The sequence below is a fragment of the Zonotrichia albicollis genome, chromosome 7 (genome assembly GCF_047830755.1).
Source record: "Zonotrichia albicollis isolate bZonAlb1 chromosome 7, bZonAlb1.hap1, whole genome shotgun sequence".
In the NCBI taxonomy this organism is placed as follows: domain Eukaryota; kingdom Metazoa; phylum Chordata; class Aves; order Passeriformes; family Passerellidae; genus Zonotrichia; species Zonotrichia albicollis.
Window position 1 is genome coordinate 15,583,384 of NC_133825.1, and position 18,680 is coordinate 15,602,063.

General features: G+C 48.4%; 1 protein-coding gene across 1 annotated transcript in view; it reads left to right on the plus strand.

The window, feature by feature from the left end:
• The first annotated feature begins 5,855 nt into the window (after window positions 1-5,855).
• LOC141729643 (C-type lectin domain family 2 member B-like) overlaps window positions 5,856-18,680 on the plus strand; it is a 69,715-nt gene continuing 56,890 nt past the window's right edge. Inside the window, exon 1 of the mRNA XM_074544392.1 lies at window positions 5,856-6,910. The gene's annotated coding sequence lies outside the window, so the exon portion shown is untranslated. The remainder of the gene's footprint in view (window positions 6,911-18,680) is intronic.

Genomic DNA, 18,680 nt, shown 5'->3' on the forward strand with positions numbered 1-18,680 from the left:
GCTCTCCTGGCCCCGATGCCCCCGGGCTCTCTCCTCGTGGGACCGTGACACACTGGGCATGGGGACATTGTGGCACCGTTTAAAGAGCCCCCTCTGTGCCTTTGGGCTGGGGACACACAGGCCTGTGCTAAAGGAAAGGTCAGAGAGAGACCAGGCTGGGTTCTGCTGCTTGCCTCTCACCCTGCAAGGGCCAAACTGAGCCCATTTTGCTGTCCTGTGTTCCCCAGAGCCTGAGGAGCTCGAGGGAGAGCATTGGGAAGGTTGGTTGAGGGTCACTGCTGGTGCACAGCACTCGGGGCGTTTTTCACCCCTTGCATTCCCATGGGCTGTTGGGGCAGGAACTCACAACAGCCTGAGCCCACTGCCTCAGCAGCTTGTGCTCTGTCCAGGGGCCCCTTTCACTCCTTACCTGAGCAGGGGAACGTGTGGCTCTGGTGCTGGGGAGGGCAGCTCACAGTGCCCTGGGGACAGGGAAAGGAAAGCTCCAGGCCTCTCTGCAGGGAGACAGGGACTTTGAAACAAAGGTGTTCATCAAGATTTTATCTTGGACTGAAAGGGGGAAAGATGTCTGTGTTATGCATGGAAATTTGAGTGGAAAACAACTGCAATTTCTAATGAATAATTCTCATCAATGTAAGGTCTCTTGTTTTCCAAAGAAGTTTTGGTTCAGAGTGACAGAAAATCACTTTCTGATGTACAGCTGTCAGTGCTGACTTAAGGTACACTTCTACAAGGCATGTATTTCATTTTCTGCAGCAGTGCTAGGGATTCTAGAAGCATCTGAATCCCTGCAGAGTAACAAAGCCTTTGAGACCCAGCTGTCAGAGGGTCACGTGGAGAAAATTAGCTGTCTGTGGTGCCCAGTTTAACTACAGAATGTCACATCTTGTGGTCACCTGAGTTTTCTGCTGTGTAAACATGCTGACAGGAGCTACTGCCAGTGCCAGAGCAGGAGTTTTAGGCTTAGCTGCTAACCCTAACCCTAACTCCTGGCCAAGAGTGGATTTCCTGTTTCTGACACTGCTAAACTATTCCATGGCTCACCTGGAGTCCAGAAACTTCTGCTAGAAACTTTGTTATAAAAACAACTGCAGTCTTTTCTAGGGATCTTTTCCTTTGGGATCTTCCTAACAGTTCTGAGTTAGCTCCCTGTCCTCAGTACATCTGTCTGTTTCTCAATTCAGCTCTCAGGTAGAAGGATCCTTCTAAGCCAAAAGGATTTCTGAAGCAGTCCTAACCTGCAGCTCCTGGGTGCCTTCAGGCCATCCATCCAAAAGGAAAAGTGACTTCTGGACCCTGAGAGTGCCCAGTGATCTGTTGGCAGCAGAAATCAGGAATGGAGAAGGTGATTCCAGCTCTGCTGGGTGCTGTTCCTCCCCATTAGACAGGAGAGGATCAAGCACATTCCATCAGCCTTTGCTTTCTCAGGGCATGAAATCCCTGAGGAGACAAGGCCACCTCAGGGCCATCAGATCCCACCTGAGAGAAGGAAATGCTAAAAACCTCACCGTGGTCTCAGCCACTGAAACGAGGAACTTTTCTTGTGGGTCCCCAATACCATTTCCAACAAAGCCCAGCTGGTGCTGAAAATTGCATTCACATTCAGGGGGCAAAAGCAATAAGGAATCACAGACATCTGAGGTAAAATGAGGGTTCCCTAAAAGTGAAATTTCTCTTTGTTTTTAACAGAGGCAGATTTCAATCTTTTAAGCCCAAAACTTCTCTGACACACAAAAGAACATAAAATCCGTAAACACTTTCGTTCCCACTTGAAATATTTGTTTTTTGGCAATTTTATTTTTACATGAAGTGCAGTTGGATGGTCACTAGTGTAGTGGTTTTGGTTTGTCAATTTCAGATTTCTTTAATTTTGAGATTTTTAAATTAATGTGTTGAGTGTGGTGGGTTTTAGTGTTGCTTAATTACTAAGGTATCTATTTTTTGTTGTGAGATAGGATTAGGAGAAAGCTGAAGTAGTTTTTAATCTTTAAAGGGTATAAAATTTTATTGAAAGTAACTGAAAGAAAAACAGTAGTAAGAATTAAAATAAACTTTTCAGAACACTTTTCTTTCCTTTACTTTTTTTTTTTCTGATCATGTAAAGAAACTAAACTTAAAATATCTAGTCAGTTTATTACTTTTTAAATATTTTTTTTAGTTTATTTAGGGAGAGAATTCTTTTCTGTTAAGGTTATGGAGACTTCTTTATGAGATGGAAGAAAACAGTTTTTTCTGTTTTTTAATTTTCTTATGGATAGTAGTTTTTTAGGAAACTTTGCTATTGGGAAGTTTTTTTTATTTTTGTAAAGGTTTTAATAGTTTTTTGGTGGATTATGTTGATTTACAGGGTATTGTTTTTAAGATGCATTATTTAAAGGTAGAAGCTTTTATTATTTGTTTTTAAAATTATTTTCATCTCTGGGAACAGATTTTTTTTTTCTTTTTGGAATTATGGAATTAATTTTTTTCTCTCTTTTTTGTTTATTTGTTATGGGATTACAGTTATTTTAATATTTGTTTATTTTAGTATAATAGGTTTTATTATTTGAAGGAAGTTTGATATTATTTGAATACTTTCATTTTTCTATAGTTTCATGTGTTATAGGAAAAAATGAGGTCTTTTTCTTCAAAGTTTATTCGAGGATTTCAATTTTAAAATTAAGGTATTCTTCCCTTTTTTAAAAAAATTGGGATTTAACTTCTTTACCGATTTTGATGGTTGTATGTTGGTTTTTTATATGCTTGTATCTTGGCTTGTTTTGTTTTTCTTTTACTCGAGGGAGGATTGAGGTATTGAAAGGTTTAACATTTTGCTAGGGGTCTATGTGACGGAACGCTGCAGCTGGGACTGTAATAGGATTGATTTCATGCTTGGTCTTTGTTTATTCTGTGTTTAATATCCTCGGTAGGATATTAACAGCTGTGTGGGTTGTGGGCTGCTGGGGTTTCGGTTCCAGACGCGCTGGGGAAGAGGATTTGATTATAAGATCCTCACAGCTGCGGCCAGCCCTGCTCCTTTGTGGTCAACAGTTCCATCCCGCCCTTCCTGCCCTGATCTGCTGGGCCCGGCCAGAACAGAACGGGGCCGATGGGGGGAAGGAGCCCGGCCCGGGGGAACGGGTCCCACCCGGGGCAGGGCTGCCCGGCCCGGCCCGGCAGAGACGGGGGCTGGGCCCAGGCCACGCCACCTCCTCGCCGACTGGGAAAAAAAGAGAAGGTTCCTGGGTTTTCTCCTCTTTAACCTGTGTGTTTCACAGAGCCGCGTCCAGCTTCTCAGGAATTCAACAGAAATTTTCCTCCTATTGCAAACCACAACAACTACTGATGCACACAAATCCGAGGACTACTACAACAAAGTGCAGAGATTGTGGAAAATTCTCTTCTACTGGCATTAAGAGTAAACGTCTAAAGGTTTCTTTGTGTGCAGAGTAGCTACAGTGAATGGTTTCAGCATCAAAATCAATTGAAAACCAACAATTTCAGGAAAAGTCTTAAAGAAATTGACAGTGTATCTCAGATATTTTCTCAGTCACACTTGCAAGGTGAATCACACAACCCAAAGTTCCGTAGGCGGTAACAAAGTTTACATTTCATCGAGGGACTTAGTTTTTTCAAGGAGAGGAAGGAGGAGCAGAAGCTTTGCAAAGCTTTGCCAGCTCTGTCCTCTCACAGTAATTACCTCCTAGTACTACTGACAGTATGCTGCTACAAGAGCAGGTTGGAAATCAGTGTGAGAAACGACACTCTCCTTTAAAATTTAAAAAGGTTTATTACACCTAGACAAAAATTGCAACAAAAGACAGAATAAGGAAAAACCGCAGCGCTGGGAGCCCAGCCCTGCATCCCCCGTGGTTTGCAGCCTGGCAGCTCGGTGACAGAAGTGGCTGCTCTCCCTTTCGTGCCCTCGGTGCTGCACAGGCAGCCCTGGCCCTGCCAAGGTCTGTCAGTGCTGACAGCCGTGCTCGCTGTCCCTCGGTGAAGATGCTTTCGTGCACCTTGCCGGGAGGGCAGGCGGTGCCAGCCGCGCCTCTCCGTGCCCAGCCTGCCCTTCCCGCAGTGCCCCGACTGCTGGGGCTGCTGCAGGGGCAGGGAAAGGGCAGCGTGGGCTCACATGGGAGTAACAGCAGTGTACAGCTGAACAGCCACGCAATAGCTGCCTCTGAATGCTGAGGGGCAGCTCTCACATTGCTCCAACATAACATCAGCAACCACAGAGAACGGGACACGCAGGCAGGAAGTGTTAAAAGGGAGGAGAAAAACAAAGCAGACACAAAGAGAATGTTTACCCCAACCACAGACTCTGTACTCTGCAGCTGCAGTGTGCTGAGTAACTAAAGGTCAGAAAGGACAGAAGGAAAGAAGGAAGGAAAGAAGGAAGGAAAGAGAGAGAGAGAGAGAGAGAGAGAGAGAGAGAGAGGAAGGAAGGAAGGAAGGAAGGAAGGAAGGAAGGAAGGAAGGGAGGGAGGGAGGGAGGGAGGGAGGGAAGAGGGGGTGGGGGGAAGAAAGAAAGAAGAAGCTTTGCCTTCTTCTCGGTACACAGAAGCAAATTAAACACTTGCATCCTTGCCACAGCAGCCCGAGCAGCACCGAGCTCCCTGCGCGCTCCCCCCTATGCCCGTGGGCTCCAGGCCGGCCCTGCAGGGAAATCTCCACAGCCCCCGGGCGCTCCCGGGCCAGCCCTGCCGGGCGCCACCGCCCCGGACTCCTTCCAGCCGGGTTTGGTCTCCTGACAGCTCCAATCTCGCCTCTTCAAGAGCAGAGCACGCTGTGCCCCCAGGGCTTTGCCCCTGGGAGCACTGGGAGAGATCCTGGGAGCACTGGGAGGGAACTGGGAGCACAGGGAATGCCAGGAGGGAACTGGGAGGGAGAGTGGGAGCAGCGGGAGTGAGCAGGAAGGAGCACTGGCAGGGATATCAGGAGCCCTGGGAAGGAACAGTGCTCCCAGCTCCTGCCCAGTGCTCTCCCCATCCCTGCCGGGGCTTGCCAGGAAGAGGGAAACTGGCAGGGAACTGTGAGGGAACTGCTCAGCACTGTGCGAGGGGCAGCAGCCCCAGGGGTGAGCAGTGAGGAGGGGGAAGTGCCCCCAGTCCCTCCCCAGTGCCCCAAAAATGGGGCATTACAAGGAGAAAAGGGATTGAAATGGACGGGGGAAAGCTCTTCTGAAATTGTGTTTGAATTGGGGGGGATCCCCATGCACCTGTGATTTGAAGGGTCTCAATTGAAGGAAAACAAGATTTTGGATGTTTGCTTTTTAATGATTTTGGGTGTCTCACTAGGCAGTCAATCACAGTTTTCCATGATTTTCATGTTAAAATGGAAGGAGAATAACTTTCTTGTATTGTTTGAATTGAAGGAATGAGCCCCATTTTCATCATCTCCAGTTTCAGACTGAGAGCAAACACGCCTGTCCCTGGTCTGAAAGGGCTTCCCTTGAGAGGAACCTCTTGATGTTTCACAGTAAGAGTTCCATCTAGGGGGAGCCTGCATTTGATGGGACCTTCACATTCGAAAATGTCCAAAAGCCCCCAGAATGGTCTTTGTGGAAGGAAATTGAAAAGGGAAATTGCATTTCCCCTATTTTTAAGAGACTAAATTGAGGAAAATCCCCTGATTCACATTTTATTTGGGATTAAATTGGAGGGGAGACCCTCCTTATGCAGAATTTAGGCATCTAAATTGAGAGGGAACCTCTGTTTTCCCCTTGATTCTAGGCTTTAAACTGGCCACAAGAGGGAGTTTCCCCTTGTTTTAATTAATGAAGCAGAAGTAAATAAGGCAGGAGATCTTTCTCCTTTTTTAATGCCTTTATTAAAAATCAGCTCGGGTGGGAAGAACCGACGGGACCGCATTCACGCCCCCGCTGCTCCCAGGAATGGCCCGGAGGAGGAGGAGGAAAAGCGCAGCTTTGTCCGCTGGTCTGCAGGCAGAGCTGGGGCTTCTGTCCTCACGAGAGCACCAGGAGATTCCCCGTTCTTCAGTCTGACATTCGAGGTCCTCTGTCCAGCCAACGTCTCTCAGGTTGGGGGGTAAAAAGGGTTTCAGCAGACACTGGAGTCTGTTCCTCACGTCTAGACATCACTTCGATCCCTCAATTCCCTGTTGGCTCGTTTTTTTTTAGGGGTTTTTGCTAGGTTTGGTGATGGCTTTCTTCATTTGCATGCCAACCCCGTTGACTTCTCTTCACCATCCCGGATACCATCCTCCAGGAAGTAGCAGAGTGCCACTCAACAAAAAGGGGAATTCCCAACCATCAACAACATGTGGTTAGCGAAAAACTATCAACAACAGGTGATTACAACAACAAACAGTTAGAGCTCCACCCTGGCAACAACTGTCCAAACCTGTGAACTCTGCAACTTTTTTTAAAAATCGGCAACGTTTCTACTCATAACAAAGCAATTGCAATAGGAGGGTGAGGATGAGCTGGCGCTGCGGGCCGGGCTCAGTTTCTCCCTGGGGACGGCAAACGCCGTCAGGCGCCGAACGAAGCCCCCGGCACTGCCTGTGCCGCGCCCGCCGGATCCAGCAGCGCTGGAAGCTCCAGGAGCAGCTCAGCGCCTGCTCCGCGCTCGGCCCTCCCAGGCTCGCCACGCCGCTGGATGCTCCCCTGTCTCCCTTTCGTCATCGCCCCTCGCTGCTGCCCCACAGGCAGATCGGTCAGAGGCCGCTCCCATATCGGCTCTTCCTGCGGCACCAGCCCGAGTCAGCTCCAGTGCCTGGGGAAGCTGCGCTGCAGTACAAGATTCAATCGGCTCCATTGCCCGGAGTCTGTTCCGCGGCACCAGCGGCAGTGCCCGCTGTGTCTGGCCGGGACCGGAGCGGCGGGGACCCGTTCGGGTCATTCCGCAGCAGCGGCAGCACCCGGAGCAAGGCGAGGCGGCGGCGGAGCTCGGAGGCGGCTCCAGCCCAGGTAGGACCGCGGTCGGTGCTGCCCCAGCTCGGGGCTCGCTGCGGGCGGAGGGGGCCGCGGTGAGGGCCGGGGGGATTCTGCCGAGTTCCTGGTGCCGGCTTCCCCCGTGTGCCCCCTGCGCTGGGATCGCAGCCGAGGGAGCGGCTGCCCGCGCTCTTCTCCTTGCCCGGATGGCCGGGATGGAGTCGGTGCCGCGGCAGCGATGGCTCATCCCGGCTGCTCTCGCTAGGGCGGAGGCGGCTGCTCCGTGCCCGGCACCTTTCCCGCCCGTGCGGCACCGGGCTGGGGGCCGCTGCTGGGGCGGGAGGTGTCCGTGCCCGGCTCGGGGCTGGCACGGCATGAACTTGAACGTGCCTTAGAGCCCAAAGCGCTGCAGGCGCCGAGTGCGGGCACAAAGCGGCGCATCCTGCCTGCTCCGGGGCCGAGGCTTCTCGGCGCTGCCCTCTGTGCCGGCAGCCGCTCCGTGTGCCCAGGCAGGGAGCCGCAGCGGCCATGCCGGCGCTCGGTGTGCCCGGGCTCCGAGGCGCCGGGGCAGGGAATCATGCGGGGCACAATGGTGAGCAGCCCGGGGCTGCTGCTGCTGATTCTTGCCCCTCGGCAGGCGGACTCCGAGCCGCAGCTGCCCCGGGCCAGCAGCAGCCGGCAGCTCGCAGGCGCTCTCAGCGCCCGGCCCGGCCCGGAGCTGGGCTGCAGCGGCTGCAGAGCCACAGGGGCCGGGGCTGCGGCCGCTGCAGAGCTGCCGGAGGCTGCGCTTGTCTCCGCACCTGCTGCCTCACCTCTGGGCAGCGGCGACAGCGCAGCCACAGCTGCCACCGCCCTCCTGAGCCCCCGCACGGCCGGCATCCATCCTGCCACCGATGCTGCCTGCAGGGAATGCATTCCCCTCCTGACACAACGAGCTCCAATGGGAAATCCAAATTGACCTGGGATCTTGGAAATCATCACAAACTGGTCGGACTGTGGTTACACTATTGGACTATCTGTGGAAGAGGAGGAAGAACGGCTGACAGGTGCTGAGGAGGAATCCAACTTTTGGCATCAGGCACCTGACTCTGAAGAAGGGCGTTTCGGTCTATCTTTCTGTCTGTCAGCTCTTGGCTCTTTATCTGTGTCGCCTTCGGAGGAGGACGGTCGAGCTGCTGCTTGGGGAAGGGAATTTGCTGCCACCGCCACAACCCAGCCCAGAGCTGCTTCTCCTGCTGTGGGGCTGTGGGCTGAGCCTGTGCTGGTGAGAGCAGCCCCTGCACGGGCCCCTCAGTGTCACCCCTCAGTGCCGCAGGGCCCTGTCCCCCCTGCTCGGGTGCCCGGGATCCTGAGCTCGCCTCTCCCTGCCCTGCTCACACCCGGCTGCCGCTGCCGCGCCCCCGCTGCCCCTCGGGCGCTGCTCCGAGCTTTGGCTGCTCCGGAGGTGCGAGGAATGGATTTGTACAGAGTCGTTAAAAATTGATAGAAAGTTAACACAGTCGTGTATATCTGTATGCAAATATTGAGATCAGGTGTGTTGACTTAGGAAAGCTATGGAATAGAGGTGATATTGTTGAGAGAGAGATTGAACTAGAAATATGTTTTAGTAAGTTTTTAAAGAAAGAGTAGATGTTTTAGAGAATTAGAACCATAACAGATGCAATGTAATAGGACTCAGTGAGTTAGAAATAGAGGTGATTTCTGTTAGAAGTAAGAGAAGTATTGTGTGCTAAAAGCCAATAGCTTGAAAAACATTTATAAGGTATTGCAATTAGGAAATAAGTTAGCTTTTAATATAATAACGTCGAGTTTTATATTTCTCATGTTTCATTTTTATGGAGACTGATAATAAAATCAAATAGTTTAAAACACTACTCAGTTACCCCATCTTTATAGAAACAAAAAAACCCAACAAAACAGTACTTCCATTATAAAAAACTCAATAACTTAACTAGCTTTCAAGCACTTAAAAAAGCTCAAAATACTTTTTCTTCAGTGCTACTAAAAGGAAGCAAGACCCTAAAGAATTAGTTCTTCTACAAAAAAACCCAGTCAAGACTTCTATCTACTACACCTACTAGCTCATCTCAAAAAGGAACCAATATTATACCCTATTACACAACATCAAGCAAGTTTTAAAAAACATAATCCAGTCCAAAATATCCAAGAAACCCAAAGACGTTTATAAAAGCCTTAAAGCTCTAATCAAATAATATTCTTAAAATATTAAAAAACACCTAAAAAATTTACTGTCTTAAGTCCAAAAGCAGTTTCCAACTGTAAATAATACTTCTGCATTCACCTTTCCTCTGAGACACAGTTAAACTCAAACTGTACAATACTTTTACCATAATCCAAACCATACAAGCACAAATGTATTCCCCTCCGTACAAATGAGGTATTAATTAACTTATTTTAAAAAACTGCAAAGCTTTCCACTTCCCCACTCTTGTGTGCAGCCCCTGCGCGTCCCCAGCCGTGTCTCCGAGCCCTCCCTCCCTCCAGCCCTGTCCAGAGGCCCCGCAAGCCCGAGCGGAGCCGCGCTGCCCCCGGCGCTGCCCCGCAGCCCCCGCCGCTCTCCCGGCTCAGCCCCCGCTGCCATCCCCGGCCCGCCCGGCATCTTCCAGCCCTGCCCGGCCGCCAGCGAGGGCAGCTCTGCCCAGCTAAAGGAGCGAGGCTGCTCTGCCAACGCTGCAAAAACCCGAGCTCTGACTGCCGGCAAAGAGAGGAACGAGAAAAAAACCCGCGATTGGCAAACTGCTCCATAGGGAAATGAAGCAGGGCACGGACTCTGGATCAGAGGAAGAGTTTAACCCGTTCCATCCCAGCCCCGTGAACACACAACGGGAACTGACTGATTGGGATGAGATTAGACCTAAACTCGTGCAAGATAAAGATTTTAATTCACCATACAGAAAACTCCTTGCTGTGCCAGTTCGATATAAGGAAAATAATGCTAATCCTCGGTGGGAGCCTATGGCACATTAGGATATTGAGAAGTTAAGAAAAGCTTTTAATGACAACAGCTTAAACTCCCAGTATCTTAATAATATGGTGAGAAGTAGATGTGATTCCTATCACCTCACATATTCAGACTGCTGTAATATTTAATCTCTAATTTTAACAAACTCACAATATTTTCTGTGGGACTTGCAACAGCAAAAGCATCTTCACAGATCAGTGGAGAGTTCTGCTAGAAGTCCTAAAGCCCAACTAACAATCAGTCAATTAGCCAGAGATCCTCCAAACCATAAAGCTGAAGACCAAGCCAAATTTCTTTCTAGAGCAGGAATAAGAGATATTAGAAATGCAGCCAGAAAGACTCTTTTAACTGTACAACTGCAAGAACCCATGAAAATGCCGATTCTCTGATTCAACAAGCCGCAACTAAACCTCATCTTGCCTTTTTAGATCGCTTGGCACAAGCAGTTCAAAAGCAGTATTCTAAGAAAAAAACACATCCTCATTGATTTAAAGCCTTGCCTTTACTAATACAAACAACAAATGTAAAAGGGTTCTTTTACCAGCCCAGCCTCAAACAGTGCCACAAACGCTCTCAGCTTGTGGTGAGCTCAGCACTGCACAGCACATCGTGATCATACAAGCTCCCACAACAACTTACAGAGTCCCAAGATCCGCTGGGAAATTAATTCCAAAGAGTTATTGACCAAACCAAAACTAGTGAGGAAACCCTCACTGCTTTGGAGTCCATTAAAGAGTCATGTTTACCTGTGGAAAAAACTCAGTCATTTTAAAATACACAGTTCTGAAGCAGAGAAAAACACAAAATCACCTGATACTTACCCTCAGTACAAAGAAAGGGAGACATTATACCGACCGTGGTCACTCCAAATTTACCATAACAGAAAAGCTTCTGTCGGGAACTTCAACAGGAGCTCACAGCGCCACCGTATCACAAAACAAAGAACGGCGGCTCCATTGCAAACAAACTTAGAGCAGATGCAATTTGTGAAATCACCAGAAATCTCCCGAGCAACCCTGACTTATTACCCCCAGGAGCACGATGCAAACTAACAACTTCTACGTTAACATACCTCTAAACAAACTTTTGCTATCAATTTATGCCCACAGGGGTTACTAGTACTTCACAACAGAGAGAGGACTTTTTAATTCTAAGCTGAGACAAAAACATAATTCTTAGATTTTCAGTGTTCCTAACGATTATTTCAGTACATTGTAACCAAGAGCTGATAGCTTTAGCTCTTGCTTCCAGCACTCCAGCAGTAATTCAACCCAAACCACTCAGAGCTATCACTGCTGCATTGCCAGTGACTGTAACTGAGCAAGACATCCATGGAGAGCCTGTGCTTTTAACTAAGCCAACTGTGCACCAAGGAACAGCACTGAGAGCTGTAGCCCACAGCTGGTGGCCTTTGGGTGGGAGGTGTCCCCAATGAGCAGCCACAGCCCCCTTGCAGCCTGAGCCAGGGCAGTGGAACAGTGAATGTCACAGCTGTGCTGGGCACTGGCACAGAGGGCACTGCAATTCCTGCTGTGCTTCAGCCCAGCCATTACAATCTGGGAGCGCCCATGGGGGCTCTCCCAAGAGCCAAAACAGTCACACTGAGTGTGCACAGTGAGCTCATGGGGACTGCCACCAGTGCTGAGGGGGAGCCAAGGATCACCCGGCCCCTCGTGGGGCACAAACCCATCCCAGCAGAGAAGGGAGACTCGCTGGCCCAGTGCAGAACAGAAACAGAAGGGAGTTTTTAATGAGAGCCACAGCAGCACCGACCACTCCAAAGTTATCATCAAAAACTAACAACCCTGTCTAAGGGAGTCAGGAGCCTCCAGTGGGGAAAAAACTAAATATTCTCAAAAAATTAATAAATGAAAAATTAGAAAGTAATGACATCAAACCCACAAATGGCCCTTAGACTTCCCCAGTGTTTGTCATACACAATAAAATGTCTGATTCCTGGAAATTACTCCAATTTCCTGCTGCTGAGGGTTTCCCTAGGCACTTGCTGAAATGAAAAATACCCAGGAAGCTTTCTCTTTCTTGAGATTAGAATGGTTTCTGTAATTCCTTGAGGTGTGAGCATGATGGTTAAAACCCTAATGTGCAAATGAAAGTTTTCCTCTTCTTTCCCCCACTCCATGCTCCATCCTCCCTCTTACTTTGCCATCTCAACAACTGCTAAGGAAACCTTTCTCATCTTGTCAATTGGCAATGCAACTGCTCTTTATTTCAGTTTTAAAATAGATTTTAAAGTCAGGCTCTGCCCATGCTATTGATTTGAATTTTGGATGAAGTTGTTGGTGCTTAACAAGCCCTGTGCTGCTTTAAAGCCTTTCTGCAAGACTCAAAGGATGACCCTGGCAGGGAGTGCCGGAGCGTTGTGAACTCCTTGTTTAGAAATGGAGGGCATCAAACCAGGTTCCTTTAAAAGCCATTTGAAGTTAAATGGAGGCACTGGAATTCCTTTGGGAAATGTTCCATTTAGGATAGAGCCACAGTGCCAGAAGCTGTTTGTCTGATGGTCAGTTCATGCTCTGATCAGTGCAGGGCAGCTCCTCAAGAAATGCATGAGCCAAAGCCAGTAAGGAGAGGAAAAGAGCCGAGCTGAGCTGAGAGAGCTGGAGAGATGAAATGGCACAGATGTGCCTGGAGCATGGCCCTCCCCAGCAGCTTTTCTTACAGTTCAGTGTTCAAAAAGCTGAAAGCTGATGCTCAGGACTTTGGGATCTGGCTTGGAAGTGCAGAGGGGATGAGCTCCCTTACTGGAACCCAGGCAGTGGAGTGCCACAAACCTGCAGCCAGATTGCTTCTCATTCACCTTGAATTCAATGTTCTTTTAGGTTTGGGCTTTTATTAAGTATCCTTAGAGATGCTACAAGTGAAAGAAGAGAACAGAAATAGGCTGGAGCCCTACTGGCACAGTAATTGATATTTCACTCTTCCTCTTTTCCTTTTCAAAATATATGTAGGTAACACGAACTTTTAAACTCTGTGGTTTGGGACAAACACTCTTTCTTCCCTCTCTTTGGAAGAGATATGCAAATCCTGAGACCCCTGGCCAATGGTCTCTGCATTTTATTTATGTATTTACAATTAAACAAAGGGCAGATACGATTGACAAGGAAGATACAACTCAGGAGCTCCCTGGGCAGCAGCCTCCAAACTCTTTGGACGATGCCAAGAGCAGTAGGGTGTGAAGGCTGCTTTCCAGTGCGGGATTAATCCATAATAACCTGATCACTGACATCAAAGTCACTGCTTAGAAGCCACTTGTTATTTCCCGAGGTGCAGGAGCTGGAGCATTTGACAGAGCCTGGGCAGAATGATGAAGAATATTCCTGTCAGATTTCTCCTTCTCTCCTTGTGCAAGCAAGAGAAACCCATCCTCGTTAAGGGTTTTGTTCCTGTGTGACAGTGTGTAGTTCAGAGTTAAAGCCGTGCCCAGGAGTGTTCATGATTTAATCTGCACTGCCCCCTCAGCCGTGTGAGCTCTGAGCAGTGCGCTGGGAAGTGGGGCCGAGCCAATTTCATGAAGTCGGGCAATCACATGTGATTTGAAGGGTGTCAGTTGAAGGAAAACACACCTTTTTCATCATTTTGGGTGCCTCTCTTTTCAGGCAATCACTGTTTTCCATGGTTTTCATGTTGAAATGGAAGGAGAAACCTTTTATGGTGCTGTTTGAATTGAGGGAAAGAGCCCCATTTTCATCATCTCCAGGTTCAGACTGAGAGCAAAGACGGCTGTCCCTGGTCTGAAAGGGCTTCCCTTGAGAGGACCCTCTTGATGTGCCACTGTAAGAATTCCATCAAGGGGGACCCTCCATTTGAATGGACCTTCACAGATGAAAAAGATGTGCAAAAGCCCCCAGAATAGTCTTTGTTGAGGGAAACTGAGGAAGGAAATTGAATTTCCCTTCATTCTACAAAACTAAATCGAGGAAAAATCCCCCTTTATTTGTCAAACAGCCAGGACTCTGTTTTTTCATCCAGAAAGAGCTCATCTTTATTGCACAGCTCATATTTTAGAGGATTATCAGCTGGCACCCTGCTAGATCTAATTGGCTCACAATACTCTGACAGTTTATTGGTCAGTAAATGGCATTTTGCCTTTGCACTAAACATGTCTATTTTTGGTTTGTGTACATATGTTCTTCATTGATTCACATGGGACAGATTTCTTGGTTTTGAGAGTGTGAACCTGCTTTTCTTCATAACAAGAGCTTGTTCTGCAGACTGATTCTCATTCCTCTAATTCTCTCTCATGGGAATTAACAGACAAGCTGTGAGCTGCACCCAGCCCAATCAGCAGGCCTAAACCATGATATTGTGAGGCATTTCTTTTATAGGATTTCTACTCATATGCAACAATTCCTTTTTCTTTATGTTAAAAACAAAAGCTTATATATTCTGATGCTAAAACAGTTTGCCCCTGTGAGATTACAATCTTTTTAAGGTTATTACTGGTTATCTGTTAGGTACAGGATAAGGCTTATGAAAGACAGGTTACAATCAATACTCTAAATTTGTATTGTCAAGTCCAATCAGGTCACTGATAAAGGGTCTTGGAGCATGGGAGAACACAAAGATCATGTCCAATGTCTCTTAGGGAATGGAAATAAATGACCATAGCTCTAAAGTCTCTATGGCTGGAACTCAGGGGTTGTGCTGCCCAGGCAGGAGGAAGTCCAGCAGCTGGGAATGTTGGCCTTGGCATCACTGAATGTCTGTCTGGAAGCCTGGAGCAGGAATAGCTGAAGAGGATTGGTAGAACACAATATCAGGGTGGTAAATACTGCAGGACAGAAGTCCTCTGTTCAGTTTCCTCTCCAAGTCTCCAGGCACAGCCATGGGCTGGCAGTCCTGCCTCTGTCCCTGTCCTGGCCACCAAGGCTGAGTGGGGACAAGGTCACCTCTCTTCTCCCTGGGCCTCACTTGCTCGGACCCCTTTAAAGCTGCTGCTGCTGATAAAACACATGCACCCCTTCTGCCTCAGTCCATCAATCAGCCAGGCCTTGCCATTGCACACTCACCTGGAGATCCTCATGTGTAGGACTTGGCCCAGCTGTGACTCACCTGGATTTTACCCCAAAAGAGCCAGGCATTGGTTTCCAGCCCTGGGAATCATTTGTTTAGTTCAGGGTCAGCCTGAGAGTTCCCCCGTGAGCCATTGGTGTTTTTATGTTAAGTTGCACAAGTTCTGTTCCCCTGGTGCTTACTTGTTTCCCCCTTATGGTTACAGTTCCAGAATGTTCCACCCCTGAGTGTATCTATTGTTGCTTCCCCTTTGTTTGGGGTCTCTGGATCCTGCCCCTCTTATTGAGCATGGCTTCCCCACGTTTGTTGTTTCTCACCCTTTATGAAAGTTCTTTCTGGGCAGCTCCATCGAACCCGCTCCTTTTCATTTTCACAACCCTGGCCGGAATTCAGGGAACCAGAGAGGTTTGTCACAGCCGCCCTCACTGTGACAGTTACAGAAAAGCCTTTAAATACTTTTAGTACAAATATCGCATTGTTCAGACATCCTTTAGGAGCCAATTCCCCTTTCTTTTTGTTTTAAAAATAACAAGCATGTCTCTTGCTATGAACAAGAAGGGAACAGCAAAACAACGCAATACATGCAGTGAAACAAGAAACTGACAGTAATCCAGAATAATGCAGATAATTAATGTAATTAATAACACTTGTGAAATTGGATGATTATCAATGTCTTAAATACTGCAGCATCACCCAGAGCCTGCAAAAGCTGACGAACCTCATTTCAGTGAGGACCTGGAGATCCATTCCCAGGAAAGGTGTCCAAGATCACTGTAAAAATAGATTCAGCTATCCTATTGGTATAGGATCAAGTTGCCAAGGCCAAGGGACTTGAATATAATTTTGAAACAGAAAACATCTGGGCTTGTTGGCAATTTCCTGACCAGGTAGAGCCAGGGCCTGGCCAGAGCCCAAACCCTCATTGGGAGGGTCCCCCTCACATACCTTAAAAACAAATCTCTCAATAATAGCAGCTATGAGATGCCCCAAACACAGCAAACTGCTGGAGTGCTCCTGTGAGAATACCTGGGGCTGTGTGTGATTCCCACAGAGCAGGAGCAGCCTTGCCCTCAGCAGGTCACAGCCCCGTCCCATGAGGATGTGGCACAAAAGGGTTGGGAAAGACCACAGGAGCTCAGCTCAGATGAGGCTTTTGACAGAGCCCAGAGATCTCATCCTGGAACTCTGAAAACACAGGAAAACCATGAGACAGCACTGGGTCAAGGCACAGCAACCCTGCTGGAACAAGAGAAGGGACTGAAGGCTGAGCAGGCAGTGCAGGGAATGGCTGCAGACAGCCTGTTCAAAGAGATGCATCTGCAGCTGCAGAACAAAACAGAGAGATCCCAAAGTGACACCATGTCTTGTAGAGAGTTATAAAAAGATATGTCAAAGTTAATGAAAAGCCAGTTATAAATAAGGTAATGGTGTCTTATGAATAATGCCTGTTATAAAAATGAGTGAATTCACATGATGGAACCTGTGCGTGGGCCTACACGGCCCTGGAATCCGGCTATCTGGTGAGGGGCGAAGGCCGGTGCCCCTGCGCAGCTGAAGCCAGCCCCCCTCGGCGTCTTGGCCTCGGGCTGAGCTGGGTGATAGCTCGGAGCAGCGCGGTGTGAGACAAATTAGGAGGCGACCACTTGCTGGGGGTAAACTGTCGGTTTATTACAGAAGGACCAACAAGGATGGGAACCTCCCAGCAAATGGCCCCGAGGAGGGGCCAGGAGAGGGTTTTAAGGGAAAAGGGGGGAAGAAGGCAGGGAAACCCAGCTAACCAATAGTAATACATATTTGGAGGTACGAAACATAACTGATATACCAAAGTAACCAACTGTTATAAATCATAGGAGGGGCTCCGGGGCTACAGCCAACCATAACTCCCAGAGAAAAGAAAATTCTCAAAACCTGGGAGAAGAAAAGGAGTGATTGACTGGGCCCAAGGAGGAGACAACTTTCACTTATAGGAGAAACCAGGGGAGAAGCAGTTTCATTTCGGCAACTAAAAACAGCGAGGTTTCCATGGCAACCTAACTGACAGTGTAGCAGCGGCGGGAACTAACAGGGAAGGAATAAACCATTTAATACAGAAAATGGGGGAGCAACTAACAAACTTAAGAACACACCACAGCATCTCTCCATTTCTTATCAAATAAAAATAAAATTTTAGACAGTCTATGCAACTCAAAAGGAAGGTGTCTGTGGCTTGTCCTGCCAATCTTCGTTTTCTTCGAGCTGGAGTTCGCTAGCCCACTTATGTTCTTGAGGCAGCTCAGTGGATCCCTCTTAGTCTGAATCTCCTCCGGCTTCTGAGGAGAGGTCCTTCAGCTCCAGAGGGAGTGCGGCATGATTGAGAGTCGTTGAGGTGGCTTTAGCTATTAGTCCTTTGATCAAACTACGGATCAGTACGATCAAAATGCAAAATACAATCAAGCTCAAAACCACTTTACAAACTGATTCTAACACCGAACTGGCCCACCCGCTAAGGCCCCAACCCTTGAATATGTCCCCCAGCTAGTCTGATGTCTCTTGCCTGACTTGATGGACGAGGTCTTGGAGTTTTTTGATGGAGTGTCTGGCGTCTTCGGCTCGAGAGGACAGGTTCAGACAGCAGAGGCCCTCAAACTCCTCACAGTGATGGTGATGGAGCAGCAGTAGAAAATCTATTGCTGCTCTGTTTTGGAGCGTTGCCTTCTTTGTAATTTCTTCGTCTTTAAGGAGGTCGTATAACGCGGCTGAAGTATAATTGGCTTGTTTAACCACCCAACACTCCAGGCGGCCCAATTCACCTAGAGATTTCGCCACCGATAACCATGGCAATAAAATGGTAAAGGCGACGGATTTAGAATGAGACCAATGGGTAACTTTATCATCACAATCTTCAGTGAGATCTTTAAGATCTCTTTTAGATCTGGCCAATTCGGATGTGATGTTATTCCTTTTCCAATTGATAATTTGGATGATATTGGGGGTAAACAGCATCAGCCGGCCAAATGTGCACGGCCCTCCAATCAGACCAGAGGGGATGCCTGCCCATGCTCGATCGCTACAAATCAAGAACACCCCCCTGGGAAGGGCGTAAGGGGTCCGCTTGTTAGAGGTGGGGCCGATGATTTTTAGAACAGCGCGGCACCACTGGCTCGCTTGATATTGTTTCTTTGTCTGCCGGACCACCTCACTGCCCTTATATATGGGGGCATAACTATATACGAACTGAAAACAAATTGAGGAGTTGGCGGAACTGAGTAGGTGCAGCTCTGTGGGCTCGGAGGGCGCAGGACTCAGCATAGCTACTCCGCTTCTCCAGGCATTACTGAGTTCAAAACCGGGGAGGAAAGTCAGGCTCTGGGCCAAAACGAGGGAAAGGGCAGACTGGAAGGCAGGGGGGAACTTGCCTGGGGAGAAAGGGATCCCCACAAGGCAAGACTACATCGGGTCTTCTGCTGCGCCGGTGTCGAGGCATATACTGTCCTGTCCTAATGATTGGGCCAAGGCATGCCAGACGTTGATTTTTGGCTGGGGGATGACCCACGGCTCCGCAGGTGGCAGAAGGAATCCGCAGGTCATCAGTACGGTCAACAACAAACAAGGGTTGGGAGCTAGCATTGCCAATTCGGAGGCCATTCGGGGAGATGAAACTGAAATGAAAGGAGAGCCGTAAAAGTATGCAGGATTCACAGATATGGTTCCTCCCCAAACAACCAATTTAAGTAAAACTCACGAGGGGTAATGGTTGGAGCCGGGGGGGAAAAGGAGGAAAGGTGGTATAAAAGGTCAAGGGGTGGAGGA